The 15,585-nt window shown below is 35.9% G+C and overlaps 1 long non-coding RNA gene across 1 annotated transcript; it reads left to right on the forward strand.

The window, feature by feature from the left end:
- Nucleotides 1-1,217: 1,217 nt before the first annotated feature.
- LOC145690070 (uncharacterized) lies at nucleotides 1,218-5,525 on the forward strand. Its single transcript, XR_014132167.1, has 2 exons — nucleotides 1,218-4,622; nucleotides 4,701-5,525. It is a non-coding gene; the product is annotated as an uncharacterized LOC145690070 (long non-coding RNA).
- The last annotated feature ends 10,060 nt before the right edge of the window (nucleotides 5,526-15,585 follow it).

A 15,585-nucleotide genomic window follows, 5' to 3' on the forward strand; every position in this document is an offset into this window, starting at 1 on the left:
TATCATAATTCTCTACACAGCAAAAAAAAAAAAAAAAGTCCTAGTACAGGGTGTCTACTGGTCATGAAAAAGTCATATATTTTGCTTAGTGGTCATGAAAGTCATGAAAAAGTCCTTTATTTACCCAACTGGTCATGAAAATCTGAAATCTCAGAGTATATTTTTATACCTCATACTGCATGTACTGAAACAGTTGTATCAGGTCAGTAATTGTGAGAATTTCCCCCACCAGTTAGTGCTGGCTAACTGGTACTTTACTGTCTTCCTAGCTGCTCCCCATTTCATCTTCTAGTCTCTGTAATATAGTAACAACTTTTTACTGTCCAACTTTGTGATCTGCTATTTCTTTACTTCTAAGAAATGTAAATTGTGTAGTTTTGGGCCTTTAGACTTATGCAAATAATATTATTCGTTTGAGTTTGCAGATTTTAAATTTGATGATCTATTTTTTTAAAACGAATTTCTTTTATAATTTGTTTTGTCCTTGGGCAGTTCTCTGAGTGCTTAATTTTAGACAGATTTCTGCTAGATGGATAATTATACTCAGAATTAAAACTTCAAATACAGTATAGAGTGATTAACTGGTAAGAGCAGGCACGTATTTAGGTAAGTGCTATTCTGTGCTCGAGCACAAGACGGCAGAATTTTAGATTCTTTCTTTAAGATTCACAATAAGTGATATTTAAGACTAGCAACCCGCATAGTTCCGATGCACCACTGATGGTAGGGGTTTATTATTACTAATGGTAAATTTTTATCGCCGTGGTCATGAAAATTTGAACAAAAAGGTCATGAAAAGTCATGAAAAAGTCATGAATTTACTTTCTGGTATTCCAGTAGACACCCTGTAGTACACACAAAATCTATTGCTTGTAGTACTATAATATATATATATATATATACTCATTCAATAATATCAAGAACGATGTAATGCAGCAAATTTTCACTCCGTCATTGTGGTCGTATATGTAGGTACTTCTGAGAATAATAATTTGCGTTTTAAGCTATCTAGTAGGATCCAGTAAAGCAGTAAGTCTATTCTATTTATTACGAATATTTTTTTTTTTCTAGTTTATAAGTTTTTACGTAAGATTTTCTCATAGAAGATACACACTTCTAAGCATGTTCAGCGAATATATATATATATATATATATATATATATATATATATATATATATATATATATATATATATATATATAAATGAAAGTGACTATGATTGTGATTTAATAACTCTTGAACCACCCGACCGATCTCGATCAAATTTTCAATATAGATTAAGTTTGAGCCTGAGGTGGATATTATACTTTCACTTTGATGGTGCAACTTATGGGAGTGGGGAAAGGGATATATATATATATATATAGATAGATAGATAATATATAGATAGATAGATAGATAGATGAATGATGGAAAATGACCGATATTAGTGTGGAATCCGTAGTTTTCAGATTCGCTGAGATGAACAGTGACACTTCCGATGCCGTTTAAATCCAGATTCAGCCCCGCAACTTGGAGAAGGGGAAGATAACCTCGTGCTTCTCACACGGCCAGGCTTTGTGGCAGTGCCTTGAGTTGGAAATCCCGAAAATGTATATGTTCTGTTTGAAGAATCAAGACAAAAAACATTGTCTATCAGAAAACGCTGCAGTAATAAAAAGTGATTGAATAACGGAACATATTACTATTTTTTCTTATTTTAACCCAGCGAAGCGGGTAATTGACGCTTGGATAAATATATAATACAAATAGAAACACGTAAAATTCGTAATTTGTTGCTCTTAGAAGAACAAGATTGATTTGTCGTAGAAATATGCAGATGATTATATACAAATATATGTCTTCAGTGAACATGGAAGTGAGTTTTTAAAGTTTAAAAAATAAAAATAAATAAAATCTGACCGAAGCACACACTTATTATTACTATCAGCAATATATAGTTTGCACACAAACAAAGCCAACTTTTTTTTGCTTGAAGGTCAAGATCAATCTGAAGAACTGGATCAGTCTTCTTATACCTCCTGAGGACAATGGATTGATCATTTGAAGTGCCTGCAAAATTTGACAGTCTGCGCGTGGCTCTGATCATTTGACAGTTTCACCTATGATAAGAAAAGCTGGTTTAGTTTGTAATCGTACTATATCATCATCTTCAGTATGCACACCAGGGTGCGAATTGGCGGGGGGGATGCCAGGGATTTCTCCCCCTGACAAAAATCTTTCCCACTCTGGAGAAGAAAAATTTTATCACTGGCAGGGATAACTTTTTCCCCCTCTGGAGTATTTTTAAGTGGACATAAAGATAAGTAGGTCTATTTTGCGTAGCTAACCTAAATATTACTTGAGTGAAAATTTATGAAAGATCTCACATCTCAACTGTTTTGTACTTGTTAGTATATATATATATATATATATATATATATATATATATATATATATATATATATATATATATATATATATATGGGGGAAGGACTGGGTGCGCATATGGGTGAAATTCATCCCCCCCTGGGAAAATTTTTCAATTCGCACACTGATGCACACTATTGGATAATGTGTGGTAAAGGAAATAATATATTGTTGACAGATTAGTAGTAATGCAATAAGTGGGTGCTTTAGCCCGATTTTATTTTTATTTAAATTATGCCCAGTTCCAAACGTAAAATAAGCAACATGCAGAGCTTTAAAAATATAAGGAAGTGTTTCTTACGATCTTTAAGTACGTTTGTGCATATTTTCTGTGTTACTGTTTGACAAACTTTTCTCTCGCTTGGAAGAGCTGTTTTATCAAAGTATAAAACAGCTTTCCCAAGTGAGAAGAAAGTTTTAAAATTTCAATGTTGTCACCAACTTAGGTGAACAAGAAGAAGAATGTTTGAAGGAACATATTTGCAGAAATAGTAGTAAAGAATTACTTATGAAAGAAATAAAACAACGTGATGGCTATCGTATAAGAAAATAACCAGAAAAGGGTAACCAACTGATTTTCTTTACATAATATTCTCCCTAGGTGTGAATTCAATAAACAGCTTTGCATTTATATGTGATTGATAGTTGAAAGCTAAAGACGTGATTATCTAATCATCAATATAACTACTTGTAATTTTGGGTCTGTTTTTTGTAGCGATAATTTCGTCCACACCTATTAAAACTTGGCCTTTCACAACGATCTCAAGCCAAGTTTCTTAGGAAAAGGAATTAGATTAGTTTATAGATAATTATTTAAATGAAGTGGCTCCATACTGTACCCTAAGTATATTAGTAAAACCAAGTTTCGCGATCATGTATCGAAAAGTCCAGAAATCAATAGTTAGAAGATACACCCCAAAAAATCAGGTAAATAATACTTGGAATATGTGATAGATACTACATAAATATATGTTTGAATGCATAGATTCTTATGATTAGCTGGACATGTTGTATAGTTTCCAGTTAGTTTAGACAAGTATTGTTGACATTTTAAATTACTTGTTCTAGCCGAAATTTCAAGTGTAGTGTACCCAACCAACTGCGCCATTGTTAAGTCTCAGGTCATAGTCATCAATCATGAAAATAGAACTACATTAATAAACTGTGTACTGGATTTTAATTACAGAGATAAAATCAAATTAACGTCCCTTGGTTGTGTAGGTTCAAGAAGAATTATACAGCATGTTCCAAAACAACACCAAAAACGTTTGGGAGGTAATTCGTGACATCAACTTAAGACAAAAAGTATAGGCCAACCTGGGTGCAGAAATCCGTTATTTCGGAGTTATAGACTGTTGAAAACATGAAACAATGAAATTTAAAGGTCCATAGCTCCAATACTATGGGACCTACCGCTGTCAGGTCAAGACTTTACATAGGAACTTATACGTGTGCTATCCAAAAATATATGTTTCAGAATCATGCGGTGCTCACGCAACAATTTTTGTAGAGGGAGTTTGGGCACGGGTATATGAAGTGCTCACAAACTACCTCTATAAGAATTGTTGAAACATGGATATTTGGATAGGGCACATACTACTTCCTAAGTAAAGTCTTGACCCAACTATGGGAAGTCCCATAGTATTGGAGCTATGAACCTTCCAAGTTCATTTTTTCATGTTTTTAGCAGCCTATAACTCCGAATTGATGGATTTTTGCACCTAGCTTGGTCTATACTTTTTATCTTATGTTGGTATCAGGAATCACCTCTCAAACTTTGTCGGTCTTGTTTTGAAACACCCTTTATATGTAAATGAGTCGAATAATTAGCATAATGAGAAAGTGGAAAAACGGATTAGTGTTATCCGTTCACAAGGCAACATGACATGTGATCAAACCAGAGAGACCTTACGGACCAAAAGCAAATGCTGTACTAGTAAGCCATCATGTTCCTGATTTTACCTAATTGTTTATGAATTCTTTTAAATTATTTGTTTTATTTATACATTTAAGTTAGATTGCGAAGGTTTAGACATAGTTACTTAAGAAAAGTTCAAAGGAAATTGTGGAATGGTTAGCGACATGGACTATCAACACAACAAAGTGCGTACTAATACGTAACATATGTTATGTTTACAAAACAACCACGTTTTCTTGTACATTATTCATTCCAGCTATATATATTAATAGTATATATCTGTTTTACAGCTTCGGCTATGTAACATAGCCTTCCTCAGACACATTATCAATGATTATGATATGACACAATTATGATAATGTGTCTGAGGAAGGCTATGTTACATAGACGGCTTTGGTCAGTTGGAGTTTTATTAGCACTTTTTCTTCAAGAATTCAGATTAGACAAAAATTTACTGGAAAGCAAAAATGTAAGCTTAGCAAAATATTGAACTTATATATATAACAATTCAAATATATTAGTATATTAAAGGCAACGATTTTGTAAATCAATTAGTGGAAGTAATTATATTCTGTAAATAAGTGCGAAGGAAACTGAATGTACATTTGGTGTGCCAAACATGTAGCGGTAAAAAAAGAAAAGAAAGAGCGTTCAAAATCTTGTTTGTTTTATTCTGTACAATACGTTTTGATTTTACTTTGCATAAATTTAAGAAAAAGAAAAAAAAGATTAGACATAATCGATGTGTATGTATGTATGTATATATATACGTAACTTTTATTTAAGCAAGAATCTCAAATCTCAGATATTTTACATGTTGATTCAGTTGTGTTAATGTAATCTTTTGTCATCTTATTTGTGACTTATAAGTGATCTAATTTCAACTGGGATATAAAATACTTCGGACATTGCCGTATTCTATGTTCATTCAGATTTTCCAAATCAAGATGTGGTAAACAATACTCCAGAGTAATTTTTCTATAGTTTTTTTTTTTTCATTCTTTAATCTGTTCTAATGGTGCACGTTGATGAGTGGAACGTTACCGCGTTCTGAAACACTGTTGAATCAGAACTAAAGTTCAAAGTGCATCTTGTATTATTATTATTATTATTATTGTTATTGATGTGTGTACTTAAGGGTCTATTATACTATTTTTCTTGTACTAAAAATTAAATAAACTGTACAGTCCTATGCTTACGTTGTGAATTGATTCATCAAAATATCTAGTAAATCTTGAAACAAAACAAAACAAACAAACAAACAAAAAAAAAAAACTGTATAACGAAAGTGAAATTGGTAAGATATGCAGAAGTTAAAGGAATGAGGATGCTCGTAATTGTATGGCATTATAAATTTAACATTGGGCTGTCTAACTTAAGTTTGTGCAATAAAGATAAAAATCATTTAAACTTACATTCTTGCCAATTGAAGTCCTAGGGGTTTAATTATATATATAATTGTGTTGTAATACGAGGTGGTATCAAAAAGTTTCGAGACTAGTTCTGTAATACGCCAACAGAAGGCAGCGAAAGGCTGCTCGCACAGGCAAAGGAAGCAGCGACCTTGAGTCAGTGTGCCAAGACACAACGTCCTGTGTACATTGGGAACTGTGCAGCTAGTGCTATTCTGACCACTACGATTTCATCATGGACAGCAAGTTGGAACAATGAGCGAACGTACAGGAAACGACACACGGTTCCGATTCGCGCCCTAGTAGCTGCCTATTGTGGAACTTGATTAGCTAACACTCAATTACGTGTATATTTTCATTGCACTAAGGAAGAAGAGCCTTATATTTAGATCAATAGTCTTCAGGTCTGGTATATTTTGCCAAGATTAACAAGCATAGTTGTTAATTCGGGTGTAATTTTAATGGTAATAATAAAAATGTTTCAGTAGAATATCACCTTCGTACAATAAGGTTGCCGTCTTTCAAAAGCAAAATGTAGGGATATTTCATGCAGCTAATGGGGGCGAACGTACCACCAGTCCCACTTCCATTATAATATAATATAAATCTTTCTAGTGAAGAATGAGTTAATCTGTATATATGGGATAGACAAAAAAATCTAAAGCACTTCATACAGGATACGTAAGTTTGGCCCTCCACTGTACAACACGTGTTGCGGTTGCCGATCGTTTTTTGTTTTCAATGTGTCATGTGGACCTTCCTCTTCCGTCAGCAGTAACCAGTTCACCTGTGAGTGTTGTGGTGTGATAAAATGGGCGACCTGGCTGACTTCCAAAGAGGCATGATCGTTGGTACCCCTCTGGTTGGAGCTTCAGTGGCAACAGTGGCGACCATTGTGGGGGTATCGAAAGGCACTGTTTCCAATGTCACGAGGGCATACACACTTCATGGACAAACGACGTCTGCAAAGAACAACAGTGGTCGAAAGACAATCCTGTCAGATAGGGACCGGAGGGCATTAAAACGGATTGTAGCAACTAAAAAGACCACTGCAATGAAAATTACGTCTGAACTCAATTCCGGCCTACAGAACCCGGTTTCATCGAAAACAGTGCGACGGGAACTTCATAAAATGAAAATTCATGACAGAGCCGCTATCGCCAAACTCCTGGTCACAGCAGTAAATGCGAAGAGGCGTATCCAGTGGTGCAAGGACCACAAGGCGTGGACTCATAAGCAGTGGAAACACGTAATGTAGTCCGATGAATCGATCTTCACTTGTTTCCAACAACCGGTTGTGTTTACGTATGGAGAACACCGTCGCAGGCTTATGATACAGATTGTCTGCTCCCAACTGTAAAGCTTGGGCGTGGTTCTGTTACTGTATGGGCAGTGATATCGTGGTTTTCTACAGGTCCCATCATAGCCCTGCATGGAATGATGAATGCTAAGGCGTATGGGGCCATTTTGAGGACCAGGTTCTACCCATGACCCAAATATTGTTCCCTCATGTTGATGGTATCTACCAAGATGATTTGGCACCCTGTCACGCTGCAAAAATGGTGAAATCATGGTTTGAGGAGCATGGGTCCCACAACCACCAGATCTGAACATCATTGAGCCATTGTGGTCTGAGTTAGAAAGGCGTATTCGGTTTCACCCTCCACCAGCATCCCTTACAGAACTGGAGCATGTTTTGGAGGAACATTGGTACAAAATTCCACACACCACGGGGGGCGCGGTGGCTCAGTGGTAGAGCGTTCACCTCCGGTGCTTGGGGTCCCTGGTTCGATCCCAGCTCGCGCCGTGTGGACTTTGTGGTGGACAAACACCGTGCTCGTGGGTTTTCTCGGGGTTCTCCCGCTTTCTTCATTCCACCATTTCACTCATCTCTCATAATCACCGTCTCCTTTAGCCTAACCGGCATAGCCGTGGGACGTAAAACTTAAAGATTTCATTTAATTTTTTTCCACACACCACGATTCAAGAGCTGTATACGTCCATTCCACGTGGGATCCAAGCTGTTTTGGACGCAAAAGGAGGCCCCACACCATACTAGGTATGGTTTTTACACTTTTGCAAACGTTTTAATTTTTTTGCCCAACCCCTGTATATATATATATATATATATATATATATATATATATATATATATATATATATATATATATATATATATATATATATATATATATATATATATATACATGAAAGTGACTATGTGACTTCATAAATCTTCGACCACCCGATCGATCGCGATCAAATTTTCAACATAGATGATGTTCAGGCCTGGGATGGCTTTTATCTTTTCACTTTGACGATAAAACTTAGGGGAAGGGGAGGGGGAGATACTTAAAAATGATCGAAAATGACCGATATTAGTGTCGAATCCATAGTTTTCGGGGTTGTTGAGATGAACAGTGACACTTCCGATGCCGTTTAAATCTAAATTCAGCCCTGCAACTTGAAGCAAGGAGAGAACCCATTACTTTCACAAGGCTAACTTTATATGGCAATGTCTCGAGTTGAAATTCCGAATGTTCTAGTTGAAGAATGCAAGACAAAAATCATCGTCTATCACAGAGCACTTCAGTAATAGTAAAAAGTGACTAACGGAATATATTAGTATTTTATTTCTTTTAACCCAGCGAAGCGGCTAATTGACGCCAGTATTTATCTAATTGATAAAAGAAAAGTGAGCCAATTTAAATTATAAGCCATATATCATATCATCTAGACAGTATTTAACCTTTGGAGAGTCCAAATTGAGAATGCACTAATTGTAATTCGCAAAAAACATTATGAAACGACATGCATAATTTTGTTCAACCACCTGCCATTTTTCGGGCAACATTATCATCCCATTGTTACAGAACTGTGTTTTCTGGTCAGAAATGGTGACACACAGGTTTCTTTTGAAATTAACACCACTGGCGGAGTTCTGCAGAGACCGAAACAAATTATAGTCTGACGGTACCAAGTCCGGACTATATGATAATTACATTAAAATGTCCCAACCAAGTTTTCTCAATTTCTGTTGCCGTTAAAGATGTATGGTGTCTGGTGTTGTTAATGTGGTATATGATATCATTTTTGACCAGAAAGAAAACATATCCGGCTGTTTATTTTGAATTGCTAGGTGCACTTGCGCTCATTGTCAACAATACAAGTTTGGATCTATCGTTCTGCCCGTTGACAGCAGTTTGTGATGCATGATGCCCATCCAATCTTACCAAACGCACAGCATAACCTTCCTGGGCGTCAGTGTGGGCTTTGCCACACACACTGCGGAGCTTTCTTTTTTTAAAAAAAATAGAGATTCACATATAGAAATTCGACCGGGTGTATGTTGTAGTTTAGCTCATGTGGCACCCAAACGCCAAGCTTCTTTTTCTGGGCAAGTTTACGTCCAAATGGTTTAGCACTATTTGGTTATGGATGTTCAGATCGTTGATGTTATGACTGTTTTTATGCCGACCTTGCTTAACTTTTCTCAGAATACCATCCACTTTTGCTTTGGTCGCCCCTATGAAGAGCATCTTGAACATTGAATTTCCATAACTATCTTTTCGCTTTTGATAACGTATCTTTCTCACAGCGCAATACACTAATTTCTTCACGAGCCTGCGTAGCATTTGCGACTTTATCGAAATAAAATCATACAATGTAGCACAGTTCTGCGGAAAGTTCATTCATCTTCACGGCATAGCACCTCACGTCTGATGAGATTAAATTTAAACACCTTTTATACAGTCCGCAACTACTCCTAACAGCCCAGGGAATCAACGTAACGTCTAAGTGGCAAGAATCACGCCAGAGAAACCTCGACGTCCTCCCCTGCACACTTTTTTTTTTTTTTAGAACAAAAGACTTCGTCGTTTCACAATAAACTTACATGCATATGTTGCAGTTTTTTTCTGCGGACTGTACATCAGAGCCACGTCGGAACACTTACTCCGAAATCGGGACGGGTGTTAACCGTATCAATACAGGAACCACTAAAACTACACATCTCTCTACGCGTTGTCTTGCCAAGAACTTTAAAAGAACAACTCTCTAAATTCAACCGAAAATCTTATTCAAACTAGTTAATTCATGTCAAAGTTATTAATAAGTATTTATAGGTAGTATAGAGTATGTACGGTTCACATCATATAAAATAAAAACAACTATTCTATCAGGCCTTGTTTCCATTTTGTACTAATACACAATAACACACTGAGCAAGGCTATGTGATAATATGTAGAAAAACAGTATCACGTAACGGTTTCAACACAATAACTGTGTCTTCATCAGAGAAGGAGTGGAAGTCTGATGAAGACACAGTTATTGTGTTGAAACCGTTACGTGATACTGTTTTTTTTTTTTTTTTTTTTTTTTTTTTTTTTACATATTATCACATAGCTTTGCTCAGTGTGTTATTGTGTATTAGTACAAAATAAAAATGTGTTGATATTCCTCTTATATAACTTGTTTTTCTGTTCAAGAGCTTCAATAATAGAGTGCCCACTTCTGATGTATGGAGTCCCTAGACTATGTGAGTTTGTGGAGGACGTCGTCTATGTGCGGTTTTCGGGGTTCTCGCATTTTCATTCCACCAATAATCATGTAATCATTACTTTTCATTAATTATCAGTCTCCTTGAACCTTCACAGCACAACCGTGAAATGCTAAACTATTGGACGAGTAATTTGAAACCCAAGTTCTGTTTTATCTTCTTTTATTTTAATATTATTCATCAATTACAATTCTATTTGCTCATTTATTACAAGAAAAGTTCTTTTATCATTCATAAAACCAAATGCTTTGGAAAAGAAGTATCAGCTGGAGGGACGCAGGACTGCATGACGAAACACAGATCCATTTCGCTGATGGATGCCATAGGATACTTATCAAACGATTAAACAATATCGCAAAATCATGTGGGAAATATTTTGCACATTTTGAAAATTTTTATATCTCTTGAGATGGAATCAAGTTAACAACGCAGTTTCAAATGTAAGCAAGGTTGCCTTGGCTCACAACCAATCTAAATATATACTGATGGACCCATAGAATACATATCAAGTGAATAAAACCTCTGTATCCGGTGATGAATTTCCTGATTATACTGTTCAACAAATTTTGATCGAAAGAATGTAAATTCTTTGAAATTGCGATTTTTACATTAATTTAAGCATAATATGAAAGGAAATGATAATAATAAAAAAAATTCTTAGCTCAGGTTGTGAAAAAAACCGCCCTTGTACAACAGTAGCTGTATATATACAAATGTATTAATATTTATAGAACATTTAAGCAAAATCCTTGTAAAAACCTACATTTCACCTTTTTTTTATCTATTTCACTGTGATGTGATAAGCTGGGGAGTTAAGAAGTACCCTAACCTATAGCTTTCTATACCCTTGTACTTCCTTTTTCAAAATTGCACAAATACCAGCTTCACAGCGATACAGAAAATAAAGTAACCGTGGTCAAGTTAAACATTAACAATTCCGTAATAAAAATCAGTATTAACATCAAAACATGAAAAATATGTACAAATACCTTTTAGTGCAAGAACTACCCTGCAATGTAGACAAAAGTTTCTGTACAGGATTATGTTTATTTTATTTTAAGCGCCTTCGCTTGGCTTGCCTTTTGTAGGTTACATCTAGAACATCCCTTGCAATAGTCCAACAGTAGTCGGCCAATATGTTAGAACTCCACTTTCCCTCATATCTCTTCTCCATCGCTGCAATATGTTGATGGAAACGCTCACCATGTTCGTCACTCGAACGCTCCACAATCTTCGGGAAAGAAGTCTAGATGTGAATGAAGAAAGTGGAGTTTCAGAGACATATTGCAACCAAGATTTTCGTAGCACAATAACAACTTTGCTACCAGTTGTTTGTAATTTGTTGCTCGGTGTCTTCCCAAGAACTGTGAACAAACACTCTTCAAGCTTTCCCACACAGCTTTCTCCTCACCTTGGAGAATTTCGTCGAACTTGTGATCTTTGAATAGTTGCCTAATCTGTGGCCCTATGAAAACACCCTCTTTAACTTTGGGAATCACTTAATCGAGGGAATTATCCTCTTAGGTACTTATAGGCCTCATCCTCTTGGTTCATGCTCTTAACAAAACTTTTCATAAGACCTAATTTAATATGTAGAGGGGGAAGCAAAATTCGGTTACGATCTAGCAGTGGTTCATGCTGCACATTTTTCACTCCAGGCTGAAGAGTTTCTCTGGTACTCCAATCACTTTTGCGGTAATGAGATCCACGATCTCTACTGTCCCATTCACATATAAAGCAACAATACTTTGTATACCCTAACTGCATACCTACAAAAGTGCTATTACTTTAACTTCACCACAAATGAGCCACTGAAAATCGTAATATTTAATGGCTTGAAGTAAACGTTTCAAGTTTTCATAAGATTCCTTCATATGAACTGCACAACCTACAGGAATAGAAGGAAGTTCATTTCCAATATGTAAAAGCACTGCCTTTAAACTCACCTTGGACGAATCTATAAAGAGCCTCCACTCCGTAGGTTCGTAATTAATTTTAAGTGCCCTCATGAGACCATTTACATCTGTACATGCTACAAGTGTGTCTTCCATAGTAAAAAATGAAGTGAACATCTCCCTATTCCGATACACTGAAATATTTATTTTTCCTGTAATAAATTCCATTGCTTTAAGCGTGACGCTAAAATTTCGGCTTTGCTTTTCGAGAGGTCCAAGTCTCTGATTAGATCACTTAGTTCCTCTTGAGTAAGTCTATGTGGTTCACATGGAGGTTCTTCTACAACAAACGTAGGGTCCTTCGAAGTACTTGATTCAGGAGTTTCAACTTCTTGATCATCATCAGAAAAAAGACCATATTCTTTAGATGGGTCAGGAACAGGACGCATTGCAGAAGGAATGTTAGGATAGATCAAGGCCCGCTTCTTCTTCGTGGAAATTCCCTTAACGGAAGGAACCATACAAAAATAACAGTCTCTGATGTGGTCGCTTGGCTCCCTCCAAATCATGGGCACTGCAAAAGGCATTGAGCGCCCCTTCCCATTAATCCAATTAATCCAAATAGTTCCGACAAATATTTAAAAATATACATTCGAAATACCAGTATTTATGCGTACTTGTAGTTGTATGTCCTGCACTACACAAACGTCACACCCAAAACGCTGATAACTGCACTAAACCTGTCTTTTCTAACAATAGCAGAACACCACTGAGATAAGGAACACAATGAAACCAAGCGTTCATATAGTTTCTCCAGCGTTGCCAGATCAGTGTAACATTTTACCCCAAACGAAGCGAATATATTTATTTTTAAAGCGTTATTATTAGGCATGCCTTTAAAACGAAAAGTAGAGCTAATATTCGAAAATAACTTTCAAATTCGTGATCAGCACCACAAAATCAATATGAATTAGCTGATTTTGTTCAATTTACATTTTCGTTGTTGAACAGTGTTATTAGTGTTTATTTATTAATTTATTTTTCCAGAGGAACAACGTTTGACAATGATTATGTAAAAAATCAAGTTCCATAATCAGAATTAGTGTTGAAGGAAGATCTGTGTTGACCCATATTAGGCACAAATAATCAGGAAATTCGTAACCAGGTACAGAGGTAGTTATTGTTAATTCAAAACACAATACTCGTTTCCCTTACGAATTACATCGAGGTATGATACTAAACCATGATGGCGAGTAGTATTGAAAATAATAATAATAAAATTGAGTACTTCATTAAAATTTACAAAATTAATATTGTTAATTTTCATGTATAGGATGAATAGTCCCAAATCCATATTTCATCAGATCATTCATGTTGGACAGTCATTTTGCAATATCCTCTCTTCAGCTAAGTGAAGATCGCCCAGTGAGGTACGCTAGTTCTAAATCCAGAACAGGACTTTAGCAGGAATGAAGAGTATTTTCTAAACTTATGGAAGAGAGAAGAAATATGGAATGTAAATCTACGCAGCAGCATGTTTAGTAAGTTCTAAGTTAGTGTATACAGAAGACAGCATCAGGAATTAGTGATGCTGAAAATTATTGACCATATAGAATTACAAATAATACGCTGAGAAAGGTACAATAAACTTTATTTCTTATTAACTTAGTGCAAATACAGAATAGTTCGTCATATTAAAAAAAATTCATTTCTTGCTACCAAAGACTTCCTAAGTCGTTCTGGACTGTTATTACCGTGGCGCATGCTCAAATCATTGCGTACAGATATGCGTGTGAACTGATGTACTTCCCCTCACGGATACAAATACGGGTTCTGACGTCCGCCATAAAAACCACTGTGCAAAATGCACAAACCTACTTGGGCTAGGTGACCATCTAAAAGTGAGAATGGTATCCAACCAAGTCAGGGCAGAAGTGCAGCACGGGACCTCTGCGTGTACGCAAGGGTACATCCATGGGAAGCAGGCGCATCAGCGACAGAGGATGTGCGCATAAACAAGGATAGTGCAAACAATACTTAATACTGAATAAAATCCAATAGATTAGAGTGCTTGTAATAGTCTGACACTAAGTAACTCTAAACTCCTCTAAAATACAGGTTTCTTACACCGTATAGAAATACTCTGCTGGTGGAAATTCTTATGCTACATTACCGTCTTTTCACTATCATTTTATATTAGTTATAGCCCTTCTAATGGTTTGACATTAATACCATTACACTTATTAACAAAATAGCCTACCGGTTTCCCGGTACCTACAGAAATGCTCTGACAATGAAGTTAAATTATTCTAGACAATCCTCTTTCATTATGCACTCATTCATTTTAACTCTAAAAACACCATTTGGGTTAACTGCCGCAGATAAAGGCATTAAAATACAAAATTTACGGAGAAATGGAGAGAATCAGACGAACATCATCGTAGGGTAATTAATTAAGGAGAAAAACAGTTAAATTCTGGACTATATGAATTCGCGGATTGATATGATATTACGCAAACAAGCAATAGAGCACAATATGACAGTATTTCAAATCCGCTGTCTCATTAACTAACATAGGACGTATATGCTACTGTAATGGAGGAAAATACAGAAATGTACAGCGGAAACTAATAAGAGAGTAGTTCAATCTGAACTGAGTATATTAAAATGGGGCAACATTTTGGGTGCTGCTCCATTTAATGAGCGTGTGGAACTTGGAGAGGGGGGGGGGGGCGTAAATTAGTAAAATCCAAGGAAGAAGTACGGTACTTGATTTCACATTAGGATTGCACAAGTAATGAATGATTTCACAATAGGATTGCACAAGTAATGAATGATTTCACAATAGGATTGCACAAGTAATGAATGATTTCACATTAGGATTGCACAAGTAATGAATGATTTCACAATAGGATTGCACAAGTAATGAATGATTTCACAATAGGATTGCACAAGTAATGAATGATTTCACAATAAGATTGCACAAGTAATGAATGATTTCACAATAGGATTGCACAAGTAATGAATGATTTCACAATAGGATTGCACAAGTAATGAATGATTTCACAATAGGATTGCACAAGTAATGAATGATTTCACAATAGGATTGCACAAGTAATGAATGATTTCACAATAGGATTGCACAAGTAATGAATGATTTCACAATAGGATTGCACAAGTAATGAAAACACATCGGGATCTCATATGTAATATTGAGGCAGAAATACGAATGGAAAGCATGCTCTTCTCCATAGTACTCTTTAAGAAAGACATAAAGTGAAGTGCTAGGTCAAGATAGTGTATAGAGTGATCGTACAATTGTCGCGAAGCTGTGCAGCATATACTTTATACCATATAGTTGTTTCACTATCCTCGTTAATGTGCATAGCCACT

This window comes from Thermobia domestica, chromosome 7 (genome assembly GCF_964235325.1).
Source record: "Thermobia domestica chromosome 7, izTheDome1.hap1.1, whole genome shotgun sequence".
Classification (NCBI taxonomy): Eukaryota; Metazoa; Arthropoda; class Insecta; order Zygentoma; family Lepismatidae; genus Thermobia; species Thermobia domestica.